This window comes from Bufo bufo, chromosome 1 (assembly GCF_905171765.1).
Source record: "Bufo bufo chromosome 1, aBufBuf1.1, whole genome shotgun sequence".
NCBI classification, from domain to species: domain Eukaryota; kingdom Metazoa; phylum Chordata; class Amphibia; order Anura; family Bufonidae; genus Bufo; species Bufo bufo.
Window position 1 is genome coordinate 663,470,092 of NC_053389.1, and position 13,466 is coordinate 663,483,557.

At 43.3% G+C, this 13,466-nt stretch overlaps 1 protein-coding gene across 1 annotated transcript in view; it reads right to left on the reverse strand.

The window, feature by feature from the left end:
• The window catches only part of FAM227B (family with sequence similarity 227 member B), a 695,955-nt gene that overhangs the window by 228,170 nt on the left and 454,319 nt on the right, over positions 1 to 13,466 (reverse strand). The window lies entirely within an intron of this gene.

Consider the following 13,466-nt stretch of genomic DNA (forward strand, 5'->3'; position numbering starts at 1 on the left):
GGATTACATGCACAATGAGAGAATGCAAACCATTTATAGGAGGAATTTTCCTTTTGGGAGGAGACTTAAAGGGAACCTGTCACCAGTTTTATGGTGTCCTAACTAAGGGCAACATAAATAAGTGATTGATTCTCTTAGCACAATGCTGGGTCACTTTCTTTAATTGACCCAGTCAATCTGCCAACATCTTGTATTGAAAAGCTCCAGCTGATAATGATGAGTCATTAATATTCATGAGCTCCTGACTCTCCCCGCCCACCTGCTGCTGAGTGGCAGTTTGTTTCCATAGGAATCAGCAGCAGGTGGGCAGGGGAGTGGCTATAGCTCTGAATTAAATATACGTTGGACTCAATGACATCACGCCGGACTCCAATCAGCTCATTAGCATGCGGCATCTTTGTGTGTATATTATGAGGTAACCATCTGTCACACCAGTAAGTGAATACATCTAAGGTACTTTTTAGTAGTTAATGATTGTATATAATTAGTTAGATTATAATCAAATATCCACATGACAGGTTCCCTTTAACCACCTCAGGACCGCCGTACGCAGGATTGCGTCTTTGCGGCGGCCCTGCTCTTCTGGGTGGACGCGCCGGTGCGTCCTCTCGCGAGACGCGAGATTTCCTGTGAACGCGCGCACACAGGCGCGCGCGCTCACAGGAACGGAAGGTAAGAGAGTTGATCTCCAGCCTGCCAGCGGCGATCGTTCGCTGGCAGGCTGGAGATGTGTTTTTTTTAACCCCTAACAGGTATATTAGACGCTGTTTTGATAACAGCGTCTAATATACCTGCTACCTGGTCCTCTGGTGGTCCCCTTTGTTTGGATCGACCACCAGAGGACACAGGTAGCTCAGTAAAGTCCCACCAAGCACCACTACACTACACTACACCCCCCCCCCGTCACTTATTAACCCCTTATTAGCCCCTGATCACCCCATATAGACTCCCTGATCACCCCCCTGTCATTGATTACACCCCTGTCATTGATCAACCCCCTGTAAAGCTCCATTCAGATGTCCGCATGATTTTTACGGATCCACTGATGGATGGATCGGATCTGCAAAACGCATACGGGCGTCTGAATGAAGCCTTACAGGGGCGTGATCAATGACTGTGGTGATCACCCCATATAGACTCCCTGATCACCCCCCTGTCATTGATTACCCCCCTGTCATTGATTACCCCCCTGTAAAGCTCCATTCAGATGTCCGCATGATTTTTACGGATGCACTGATAGATGGATCGGATCCGCAAAATGCATCCGGACGTCTGAATGAAGCCTTACAGGGGCATGATCAATGACTGTGGTTATCACCCCATATAGACTCCCTGATCACCCCCCTGTCATTGATCACCCCCCTGTAAAGCTCCATTCAGATGTCCGCATGATTTTTACGGATGCACTGATAGATGGATCGGATCCGCAAAACGCATCCGGACGTCTGAATGAAGCCTTACAGGGGCGTGATCAATGACTGTGGTGATCACCCCATATAGACTCCCTGATCACCCCCCTGTCATTGATTACACCCCTGTCATTGATCACCCCCCTGTAAAGCTCCATTCAGATGTCCGCATGATTTTTACGGATGCACTGATAGATGGATCGGATCCGCAAAACGCATCCGGACGTCTGAATGAAGCCTTACAGGGGCGTGATCAATGACTGTGGTGATCACCCCATATAGACTCCCTGATCACCCCCCTGTCATTGATTACCCCCCTGTAAAGCTCCATTCAGATGTCCGCATGATTTTTACGGATGCACTGATAGATGGATCGGATCCGCAAAATGCATCCGGACGTCTGAATGAAGCCTTACAGGGGCATGATCAATGACTGTGGTTATCACCCCATATAGACTCCCTGATCACCCCCCTGTCATTGATCACCCCCCTGTAAAGCTCCATTCAGATGTCCGCATGATTTTTACGGATGCACTGATAGATGGATCGGATCCGCAAAACGCATCCGGACGTCTGAATGAAGCCTTACAGGGGCGTGATCAATGACTGTGGTGATCACCCCATATAGACTCCCTGATCACCCCCCTGTCATTGATTACACCCCTGTCATTGATCACCCCCCTGTAAAGCTCCATTCAGATGTCCGCATGATTTTTACGGATGCACTGATAGATGGATCGGATCCGCAAAACGCATCCGGACGTCTGAATGAAGCCTTACAGGGGCGTGATCAATGACTGTGGTGATCACCCCATATAGACTCCCTGATCACCCCCCTGTCATTGATCACCCCCCTGTAAAGCTCCATTCAGATGTCCGCATGATTTTTACGGATGCACTGATAGATGGATCGGATCCGCAAAACGCATCCGGACGTCTGAATGAAGCCTTACAGGGGCGTGATCAATGACTGTGGTGATCACCCCATATAGACTCCCTGATCACCCCCCTGTCATTGATTACACCCCTGTCATTGATCACCCCCCTGTAAAGCTCCATTCAGACGTCCGCATGATTTTTACGGATCCACTGATAGATGGATCGGATCCGCAAAACGCATCCGGACGTCTGAATGAAGCCTTACAGGGGCATGATCAATGACTGTGGTGATCACCCCATATAGACTCCCTGATCACCCCCCTGTCATTGATTACCCCCCTGTAAAGCTCCATTCAGATGTCCGCATGATTTTTACGGATGCACTGATAGATGGATCGGATCCGCAAAACGCATACGGACGTCTGAATGAAGCCTTACAGGGGCATGATCAATGACTGTGGTTATCACCCCATATAGACTCCCTGATCACCCCCCTGTCATTGATCAACCCCCTGTCATTGATCACCCCCCCCTGTCATTGATCACCCCCCTGTCATTGATCAACCCCCTGTCATTGATCACCCCCCCCTGTCATTGATCACCCCCCTGTCATTGATCACCCCTCTGTAAGGCTCCATTCAGACATTTTTTTGGCCCAAGTTAGCGGAATTTTTATTTATTTTTCTTACAAAGTCTCATATTCCACTAACTTGTGTCAAAAAATAAAATCTCACATGAACTCACCATACCCCTCACGGAATCCAAATGCGTAAAATTTTTTAGACATGTATATTCCAGACTTCTTCTCACGCTTTAGGGCCCCTAGAATGCCAGGGCAGTATAAATACGCCACATGTGACACCATTTCGGAAAGAAGACACCCCCAGGTATTCCGTGAGGGGCATATTGAGTCCATGAAAGATTGAAATTTTTGTCCCAAGTTAGCGGAACGGGAGACTTTGTGAGAAAAAAATAAAAAATATCAATTTCCGCTAACTTGTGCCAAAAAAAAAAAATTTCTATGAACTCGCCATGCCCCTCATTGAATACCTTGGGGTGTCTTCTTTCCAAAATGGGGTCACATGTGGGGTATTTATACTGCCCTGGCATTCTAGGGGCCCCAAAGCGTGAGAAGAAGTCTGGTATCCAAATGTCTAAAAATGCCCTCATAAAATGAATGTGGGCCCCTTTGCGCATCTAGGCTGCAAAAAAGTGTCACACATGTGGTATCGCCGTACTCAGGAGAAGTTGGGGAATGTGTTTTGGGGTGTCATTTTACATATACCCATGCTGGGTGAGAGAAATATCTTGGTCAAATGCCAACTTTGTATAAAAAAATGGGAAAAGTTGTCTTTTGCCAAGATATTTCTCTCACCCAGCAAGGGTATATGTAAAATGACACCCCAAAACACATTCCCCAACTTCTCCTGAATACGGCGATACCACATGTGTGACACTTTTTTGCAGCCTAGGTGGGCAAAGGGGCCCATATTCCAAAGAGCACCTTTAGGATTTCACAGGTCATTTACCTACCTAACACACATTAGGGCCCCTGGAAAATGCCAGGGCAGTATAACTACCACACAAGTGACCCCATTTTGGAAAGAAGACACCCCAAGGTATTCCGTGAGGGGCATGGCGAGTTCCTAGAATTTTTTATTTTTTGTCACAAGTTAGTGGAAAATGCTGATTTTTTTTTTTTTTTTTTTTTTTTATACAAAGTCTCATATTCCACTAACTTGTGACAAAAAATAAAAACTTCCATGAACTCACTATGCCCATCAGCGAATACCTTGGGGTCTCTTCTTTCCAAAATGGGGTCACTTGTGGGGTAGTTATACTGCCCTGGCATTCTAGGGGCCCAAATGTGTGGTAAGGAGTTTGAAATCAAATTCTGTAAAAAATGACAAGTGAAATCCGAAAGGTGCTCTTTGGAATATGGGCCCCTTTGCCCACCTAGGCTGCAAAAAAGTGTCACACATCTGGTATCTCCGTACTCAGGAGAAGGTGGGGAATGTGTTTTGGGGTGTCATTTTATATATACCCATGCTGGGTGAGAGAAATATCTTGGCAAACGACAACTTTTCCCATTTTTTTATACAAAGTTGGCATTTGACCAAGATATTTATCTCACCCAGCATGGGTATATGTAAAAAGACACCCCAAAACACATTCCTCAACTTCTCCTGAATACAGAGATACCAGATGTGTGACACTTTTTTGCAGCCTAGGTGGGCAAAGGGGCCCATATGCCAAAGAGCACCTTTCGGATTTCACAGGTCAATTTTTACAGAATTTGATTTCAAACTCCTTACCACACATTTGGGCCCCTAGAATGCCAGGGCAGTATAACTACCCCACAAGTGACCCCATTTTGGAAAGAAGAGACCCCAAGGTATTCGCTGATGGGCATAGTGAGTTCATGGAAGTTTTTATTTTTTGTCACAAGTTAGTGGAATATGAGACTTTGTATGAAAAAAATAAAAATAAAAAAATAATCATTTTCCACTAACTTGTGACAAAAAATAAAAAATTCTAGGAACTCGCCATGCCCCTCACGGAATACCTTGGGGTGTCTTCTTTCCAAAATGGGGTCACTTGTGGGGTAGTTATACTGCCCTGGCATTCTAGGGGCCCAAATGTGTGGTAAGGAGTTTGAAATCAAATTCAGTAAAAAATGACCTGTGAAATCCGAAAGGTGCTCTTTGGAATGTGGGCCCCTTTGCCCACCTAGGCTGCAAAAAAGTGTCACACATCTGGTATCTCCGTACTCAGGAGAAGGTGGGGAATGTGTTTTGGGGTGTCATTTTATATATACCCATGCTGGGTGAGAGAAATATCTTGGCAAAAGACAACTTTTCCCATTTTTTTATACAAAGTTGTCATTTGACCAAGATATTTATCTCACCCAGCATGGGTATATGTAAAAAGACACCCCAAAACACATTCCTCAACTTCTCCTGAGTACGGGGATACCAGATGTGTGACACTTTTTTGCAGCCTAGGTGGGCAAAGGGGCCCATATTCCAAAGAGCACCTTTCGGATTTCACTTGTCATTTTTTACTGAATTTGATTTCAAACTCCTTACCACACATTTGGGCCCCTAGAATGCCAGGGCAGTATAACTACCCCACAAGTGACCCCATTTTGGAAAGAAGAGACCCCAAGGTATTCGCTGATGGGCATAGTGAGTTCATAGAACTTTTTATTTTTTGTCACAAGTTAGTGGAATATGAGACTTTGTAAGAAAAAAAAAAAAAAAAAAAAAATCATCATTTTCCGCTAACTTGTGACAAAAAATAAAAAGTTCTATGAACTCACTATGCCCATCAGCGAATACCTTAGGGTGTGTACTTTCAGAAATGGGGTCATTTGTGGGGTGTTTGTACTGTCTGGGCATTGTAGAACCTCAGGAAACATGACAGGTGCTCAGAAAGTCAGAGCTGCTGCAAAAAGCGGAAATTCACATTTTTGTACCATAGTTTGTAAACGCTATAACTTTTACCCAAACCATTTTTTTTCTACCCAAACATTTTTTTTTTTATCAAAGACATGTAGAACTATAAATTTAGAGCAAAATTTCTATATGGATGTCGTTTTTTTTTGCAAAATTTTACAACTGAAAGTGAAAAATGTCATTTTTTTGCAAAAAAATCGTTAAATTTCGATTAATAACAAAAAAAGTAAAAATGTCAGCAGCAATGAAATACCACCAAATGAAAGCTCTATTAGTGAGAAGAAAAGGAGGTAAAATTCATTTGGGTGGTAAGTTGCATGACCGAGCAATAAATGGTGAAAGTAGTGTAGGTCAGAAGTGTAAAAAGTGGCCTGGTCTTTCAGGGTGTTTAAGCACTGGGGGCTGAGGTGGTTAAATACAGCTTTACACCCACATATGGACACGTCAACAGGACTCTCCAAGTTGTCCAAGAAGGTGCTTAACAGAATACATAAAACACTACACTCTGCCCAATTAGTAAACACTTGGAGACATATCCATCCAACAGAAAGAGATTACACTCACTTCTCTCCAGTGCACCATTCGTACGGACGCATAGATTGCCTATTCCTTACCCTCCCATCCCTTCTGACTATCAGAGAAACAAACATAATACCCAGTGTGCATTCTGAAACACTCAATCCTCACCTCACTTGGCAACATCGCAAAATCCTCGATGATTTGGAGATTGATTGAATGAATCCATCCTCTCCAATCAGCAATACAAAAGCCGCATACAAAAAGCCCTAACTGATTATTTCAATTGGAACCTTGATGACACACTGCCCTTTACAACAATTTGGGAAGCACATAAAGCAGTCATCCGAGGCAAATTTATTTCAATAGCTTCACTTTTAAAAAATCTAGACAAGAAACGGTAAAGAAACTATATTTTGAGATCCAACAACTAGAACTAACACACAAATCAACTAATTCTAGAGATACCCTCTAAATACTAGTGTCAAAACGACAACAATTGAGAGACATACTAAACGCACAATCAGTTAAATTGTACATGTCATGGAAAAATAGACTTTTCATACACGGCGACAAAGTATCCAAATTAATGATGTCCCTCATTAAGAAACGCAAAGCATGCACATATATAATTTCAACAAAACACCATTCAGGCCAACGTGTCACAGACGCCAAAAGCATATCTGACGCATATTGTCATTATTATAAATCCCTATATCAACTAAGGGAACAAGACACAAACGATCAAACAACTAAGGAAAAGGAGGATATTAAAGACTTCCTCTCTTCTCTTCGTCTCCCAACGTTTTCGGAGGATCAACAGATCAGCAGGCCGTTCACGCTTATAGAAATCCAGTCCATCCTGTCAAAGAGCCCTACGGGCAAGAGCCCAGGCCCCGATGGTCTCCCTGTCTCATACTACAAATCCCTAGGAGAAACTCTCCAACCCCTCCTCCTGCGCTTCTGTAAAGCTGTACTACAGGGCTCTGCATTGCGGAGACAAGCACTTGAAGCACACATTTCCCTCATACACAAAGAAGGGAAAGATCCAGAACTATGCAGCAATTACAGACCAATATCCCCTTTGAATAATGACCTAAAAATGTCACGGCCAGTGGTTTGTTTTGTGACACTTTCCTTCACTTGGTTGCCCGTGGCAACGTGTGGTGTTGTGTGCATGTGGTGGCAGTGTCTCAGCCTTATGGCTGATCCCCAGGACATGATTGCCACGCATGCCATTGCCCGCGGCAACAGGTGAAGTGTGTTTGTTTATGTGTGTATTCCCCTTTAAAAGTCCGTCTTCCCTTGCCTGGTGTTGGAAGGGTTAACCTCCTTCCTAGTGTGTGTGTGCACTGGGTGTGTCTGACTGTGGGTGTGGCTACTTGGCCCTATAAAGCCTCAGTGAATATCACTTGTCTGAGGGGTACTTCAGCCATGGTTAGCTGGAGCAGCCTCCTGTGTATTCCATCTGCCAGTGGGGTCCACCCTTGTGGTCATAGGTTTATGTATGGTGTTTAGAAGATGTTTGTTTGGTCTTTATTTATTGCAGAATATGGTTTCCTGGGTTCCCGTGTGATGTCTGTGTGTGCGGTGTCCTTTGTGTTGTTTGTGGAAAGCAGCACTTGCACGTGGGTTCCAGGTTGTGTGTCTGTGGCAGGTAAGTGTGGTTCTAGTTGCACTTACCTGCCATTGCCATATGTCTGTTTATGTTCCCCTTTCTTTATAGCTTGGCCATTTTAGACTCCTGTTACTCCGTGTCCAGGAGGAACGGGCTGTCTACCCAGCTCCTAGTACAGGGATCGTCGGAGGATCAGAAGGGATCCAAGGTTCCTGAGCATGAGCCCTCCTACCTTCAAGGGCGGCTCATGCAGCTAGGAGTCAGGGTCAGATTAGGGAAGCTCTAGGAGGTGACCTGCTCCCTAATTCTGTGTTACTGGCCAAGTAGCGACCTTACATCTCCTGATACCGCACGGCTGAGGGTTTTCCCCATCCTCAGCCGTGACAAAAAATATATGCTGGCCTTGTAGAGCAGCGCTTAAGCCCCTTGTTACCAAATCTGATCTCCCCTGAACAAGTTGGCTTTGTAAAAGGTAGAGAAGGCAAAGACAATTCCGTCAGGCTCCTACACCTCATGCAACATGCTAATATCTCTCGCTCCCTGTTAGTTCTCCTGGATACGGATGCGGAGAAAGCGACAGGGTGGACTGGACCTTCATGACTGAACCCTACGCCATTATCACATTCCTGACCCCTTTATCAAAGCCATCACTCAGATATACTCCCGCCCATATGCACGAGTTTGAGTTAATGGCCTGCTGTCAGACCCGTTTGATATCCTAAATGGCACTCGGCAAGGCTGCCCTCTATCCCCCTCGTTATTCATCTTAGTGATGGACACCTTGATTCAAAGCGTTAGACAACACCCTGCCATAGCAGGATATAAAATCAACGCAATAGATTACAAAGCGGCAGCCTTTGCTGACGACCTGCTTTTGATTCTCACAGACCCTATAAAAGAAATACCAGCGGTACTGGACACATTCACCAGATTTGGTTCACTTTCTAACTTCAAAATAAACCTTGAAAAATCAGAAGCACTAGGCATAAATATTTCTCAAGAATTAAAGAACAAGCTCGAAAACCAATTTCCATTTAAACGGGCAAAAAATTATATAACGTATTTAGGAATTAAACTAAGCACACGATGGTCAGACCTGTCCAAACTTACCTACTTACTGCTACTTCAAAACGCTTTAAAGGAAATAGAATCCTGTACAGCTCCCTTCCTATCTTGGATAGGAAGGAAAAATTTGCTAAAAGGACTCATATTCCCTAAATTAATTTACCTGTTCCAAATACTACCAATTAAGATTCCTAAGACCTATTTAATGAAAGCCAGATAATTCTTTTCAAAATACATATGGAAAAACAAACGACCTAGACTTGGTTTCTCAACACTAACACTACCCAAAACACTAGGTGGCCTTGGAGTGCCAGACCTATCCATGTATTATACGGCAGCAATACTTTCTAGAATAATACACTGGGCTAGACCCACAACAGACAAATTACATGTAGCACTAGAGGAGTTATCCTCCCCAATACGTCTTAAGACACTACTGGTAGCACCAATTGACTACTTAGACACAATAACTTTTAAGAATGCCCTAACTCAAGAAGTAGTAGATTTATGGAAAAAAAAAAAAGCAGCACACCTTCTACCAGCCCCCTCTCCGTTAGCCACAAAGATAGACCTACCGAAACTATACACTGCACAACGACACCTAGATTCCCCAGACCACTTACTCACCATAGACATACCATTAGAAAACATACTGGAAAATGGAACAGTGAAATCTCTTGCTGACATAAACAACTTAACAAAACAGAAACCACTAAATTTCCTAGAATATAATAAACTTAAAATGGCGTTTCACTCCTATATATCACATGGACAACTGAACAGACAACTGACACAACTTGAAACCCTTATGGCACAACATAACACACCGGTCAAGGTGCTATCAAAACTATACAGCCTTCTTCTCACTATTACTGTCACACCAAAGCGGGCCTAAATAGGCCTCTGTGAAAGAGATTTAGGACTTAATTTATCACCCACCGCAATCTCCAACATTCACAAATGTTCCCATGGACCATCCTCTTGCATAAGAATACAAGAAAATTCATACAAGATACTATCCCGATGGCATATAACCCCGGTTAAAACTAAATATTTGGTACACATCTATCCCGAACATTTGCTGGAGATGTAACTCAGACGGACGTACTTGCACATTTGGTGGTCCTGCTCGAAACTAACAATGTTCTGGAACTCTGTTTTAGAGATTGCCAAGAACATCTGCTCATTGAAAAATATACCCTCATCTACCTTAATTTTCTTAGGATGGAATGAGGAGAGACAAAATGTGCAAAATAAATCCCTTCTTTCATTGTTACTGGCAGCCGCCAAACTCCTAATCCCCCCGCAGTGGAGAACGTCAACCTGCCCCAGTGGCAGTGGCGTAGCTATAGGGGTCGCAGCGGTCGCAATTGTGACCGGGCCCCTAAGTCAGGGGGGCCCATAGAGCCCCCCAGAAGAGATGCAGTAAAGCGGGCCCCGCAAGTGTTTTTTTATTAAGTGCGGCGGCCCGCCTATATTTTGTGTGGCTGCGCTTACTTGTCAGCGCGAGACCCGTGACCTCCGCGGCGGGTCTCGCGGGATCACAGCAGCCAGGATTCGGAATGACGAGCCCGCCGGCTGCCTCAGCCCTCAAGTGAAGAAGAGAGCAGAACAAACAAGAGTAGGAAGTCTACTTTTTTTTTTTAATGTAAAAAATGGCACACACCTGCGTCCGGCTTCATACGGAGGGGGGACATGAATGATGATCAGTGGTGCCGTGAGGCAGTGTGTCTGAATTCAGAAGGGCCCGGACCGGCCATAATAGGGCAGCAAATAATGAGGAGCCCGGGGGCAAATGAAAATGAAATACTCTGTGGGCAAAAATCAAAATGCATAGAGGGAGTGGGCGGGGGCAACATGAAATATAGTAAGAGTCTCACTATATTTCGTTTTGCCCCCATTCCCTCTATATATTTTACATTTTTTGCCCACAGAGTATTTCATTTTCATTTTGACCCCTCATTATTTGCTGCCCCTGGCTGCCCTCATATGGCCGGTGCGGGCCCCCCCTTTCTGAATTCAGACACACTGCCGCACGGCACCACTGATCATCATTCATCCCCCCCCCCCCATCCCTTATATGAAGCCAGTGTGTGCCATACATTCAAAAATAAATAAAAAAATACTCTAGTGACTAGAGTATTATTATTTTTAAATGTATGGCTTCAAACAGAGGGGGGGAGGGCATGGGTAGGGGCAGAGGATGGCAGGTAGGGGCAGAGGATGGCGGGGGGGGGGCTGGTGGCGGAGGATCGCGGGGGGCCCCAATTCAAAGTTTGCCCTGGGGCCCATAGAACTCTAGTTACGCCCCTGCCCAGTGGTTACACAAAGTGAACCAAATATACGATATTGAAGAGATTGTCATGTTAACTCAACACACCCAGAGTAGGTTCATATCACTTTGGGCCCCTTGGGTTACCTATCGCAATTCAACCCCTTTCCCTAATCACATGTCGGAGGATAATTAACTCACAAACAATTGCCAACAGAAGTATATGAGACGAAATAACCAATAATGACAACATCTTCACTTTTTAAACCATCATGTATATATTTATCAGTGGTCTCGGGCTCACACCTCCCCTCCCCCCCCCCCCCCATATTCTCTCCACTCCTTCCCACACACATATACATTTATTGTTTGTTATTATACAAGTTCCTTTACTTGTTATCTTATGCATACAAGGCAGTTCACTCAGTTATTGATGTTGTTATTCTGAAGCCTATCAATACAGGACAAGAGCAAGCAAGTATCGTCCCGGACAAAATGAGTCAACGCCATTCAGAACCCAACAACAAATTTGGGACTGCAATATTATACTATACTGTCTACTGATATGGTCTGAATGTTGGCTATGCAATATACATCTAAAACACTGTAAATTGTACTATACCGACTTCTAAGTATAATGCCTTGTATTGTCATACATTTACTTGATTGCTAAACAATAATAAAAAGAAAGTCAAAAGAAAAACATGTCCAATGTGAGTCTAACATCTTGAAACGTGAAATAGAGCTTGCTGTTGTGGTCTTTTACCACAAAAGAAAAATAAACCTAATGAGTAACATAACCTATTTTTTCTAAATAAATGAATACAAATTAAATGATTTGTTTATATACTCCCCCAACTACCTGCAACTTTGCGATGTCTAAATCCTATTTATTATCTTATTTTTATTCTTTACAAAGGATATAACCAAGTCATCTCAAACAATGGCATGGTAGTACAACATTTAGAGTTCCCCTATTCTTGTGAAGGAACAGATTTTCCTGCCCATTCATGTAGAAATGAACAAAGAGATAACCACCCAAAAGATCTTTGAAGACAGATACCTCAAAAGATGTGAAACTCTTGAAGTGGTTGGAATATGTCTTTTAATTTTAGAAACAATGTGAAAATATTTCAATAATTCAAAGATCTTTAACAACAAACTTCCTGAGAGCTCTAAAAACCTTTGAAGAACAAAATTCAACAGGATAATAATCTTCAAAGAGGCTCTTCCTCTCCTCCCTTTTTACCACCACCTACAACCCACTTCATTGAAGACTAAATTATACTATAGAATATAAACTTTCAAAGGAGGTAGCATACTCTTTAGAGATGTCTAGTACTAGTTATATAAGCTATATTAAGTCACGCAAAGAAATATTTAAAACTGAAGAAAACATGAACAAAAAGAGACCTCTGACATGACTGCTAAGGTTTGATTTTAAAGTGTACCACTTATTAAAATTTATTTACCTTATTTCAACTTAATATGCACATATGTATTAGCTTCTTCTATTGTATATTTATATTTAAAATTTCCTCTCTACAGTTACCACAATATTCCTACGTCTCCTTTACTAACACTCATCCATAATTAACAATCTGTCTTGCTCTCGTTCTCATGCAAACTCTGTAAACCCTTACTGTAGTACCTATATATGAATTTCCTTCAATGTTATCCTGCATGTGTCCTTTGTCTTCCTATTGAAGTACAGCTTGAATGAATAGTACTTTGGCAAATTTCAGCTGATGTACCTTTCCAACTGATGTGCATGGAGAGCGCAATGGAGAACAGGGGAATGTAATCCTGAGAGAGGAAGAAAGACATTGTGGGAAGTGAGGGCAGACAAAACAAGTAGCATTTGACTGGAAGATGCTAAAAGTGTTCCCACACCCTTAGCGATACCACATAAGAGATCTTAAAAGAAGGAAATTGTGCCCATGGTTATATTGGGGAGAGCAAGGTAAGAAAGATGCATGATTCCACAATTATATGGGGGGGGGGGGGGACAGAAGATTCCTGAAAAAATTACTTGACTGGGGAACAAGTAAAACAGTCAGACAAAAAGTACACAACATTGACTCCAATAGGGTCACCAGGAGTATTTTGTAAGTAGATATTCAGTGCATAACCTGCCAGGGTGACCAGACATAATGAAAGAAGCTACCAAGTGCAGAACTTGAGGGCACAAAGTGGTACGAAGATCACAGGATGGCAAGGATAGACTTCCACATGAGCTAGAACATCTG